Source organism: Nicotiana sylvestris, chromosome 6 (genome assembly GCF_000393655.2).
Source record: "Nicotiana sylvestris chromosome 6, ASM39365v2, whole genome shotgun sequence".
NCBI classification, from domain to species: Eukaryota; Viridiplantae; Streptophyta; class Magnoliopsida; order Solanales; family Solanaceae; genus Nicotiana; species Nicotiana sylvestris.
This window is the reverse complement of record NC_091062.1, coordinates 135,010,544-135,012,285: the sequence shown is the minus strand read 5'-3', so window position 1 is coordinate 135,012,285 and position 1,742 is coordinate 135,010,544.

The window sequence follows — 1,742 nt, the reverse complement described above, 5'->3', positions numbered from 1 at the left end:
ATATGTAAAGGCACAAAGCAATTCCGTATCAAGTAGTAAAATCACTTAAAGTAGTAAATCAGTGAAGAAATCAAATGATATTCCTTTTTAAAACAAGTAAAACAGGTAATTAACAGGTAAATAACAAGTAGAACTCCGCCCCTCGGGCATAGTATCAATCGCTCAGAATAGTATCAGCCCCTCGGGCTCAGTATCAATCACTCAGAACAATATCAGCCCCTCGGGCTCACTCTCAGATCATAATGGATACCCACGCTCACTGTGGGTGTGCAGACTCCAGAGGGGCCCCTTACGGCCCAAGTGCTATATCAAGCCACCTCGTGGCATATAAAGTATCTCAGGCCCTCGGCCTCATATCACTCAGCATATCCTCACATATGGCCCTCGGCCTCACTCAATCCAAGAATCATCACAAGACCCTTGGGCATTAGTAAAACAATAGTTCTCAGCCCAAAACATGATGTAGAAAGATCATTTAAGTTTCAAATCTGAGTAAAAGTGGTTGAGTTTGTAAAACAATAGATATCAACAGGACTGAGTTCAAATAATAAGTCAAGCAGTGAGGAAACAATGATAAAAATCCCCAAAGGGTTCAAATAGTTGGCACGAAGCCCAAATATGGCAATCAGCCCAAATATGGCAATCAGCCCAAATCATGATGATAACAAATGAATTTCAGTCAAATACGCGGTAAAATCATCAATCAGGACGGACCAAGTCACAATCCCCAGTAGTAAAAGACGTCACGCTCATCATCCAGCGCGTATCTTGCCTCAATATAGCACTACGATGTGCAATCCGGGGTTTTCAAACCCTCAGGACATCATTTACAATCATTACTCACCTCGAACCGGCAAATTCTCTAGCTCGCGATGCCTCAGCCCCTCAAATCGGCATCCACGAGCGTCAGATCTATCCAAAATCAGAACGAATACGTCACAATATGCTAAGGAAACAAAGCCCAAGCAAAAACATTCGAAAAATATCAAAAAACTCGAAATTAGCAAAACTCGAGCCCCAGGCCCATGACTTGGAATCGGGTAAAATTTACATTTTTCGAATCCTCATACCCTCACGAGTCTAACCATACCAAAATTATCCAATTCTGATATCATTTGGTCCTTCAAATCATCATTTTACAATTTTGAAAGGTTTCACAATTTTATTCCCAAATTCCATCCCAAATCATGAATTAAATGATGAATTCAGTGATATATTCATGTATTCTAGCCAAATCTGAGTTAAAATTACTTACCCCGATGAATTCCTTGAAAAATCTTTGAAAAATTTCCAAAATCCGAGCTCTCTAGGTCAAAATATTAAATTAAACCCCAAACCTCGTATTTATAGAGTACCCCTCAGATTTCAGCCTCCAGGGGCCGCAGTAAATCGACCGCGGTCCGCACAAGCCAGTGCGGTCCGCACAAGCCAGTGCGGTCCGCACAAGCCAGTGCGGTCCGCGCAAAAACAACCGCGGCCGCACAGGCCTTCCTCTGTTGTGACAAGCTTTAGTATTTTGGCCATAACTCTTTCTACAAATGTCCAAATTGCATTATATTTACCTTTCTGGAAACTATACACGAAGGACTACAACTTTTGATTTTGAATTATCTCTAAATTCCTTGTAGATCAAAAGATATGAGCTTCCGAAGTAGGACCAGCGAATCGTTCACCACCGCGGCCGCACACCATTTTGTGCGGTCCGCATGACACCTACCGCGGCCGCACTTCTTTTTGTGCGG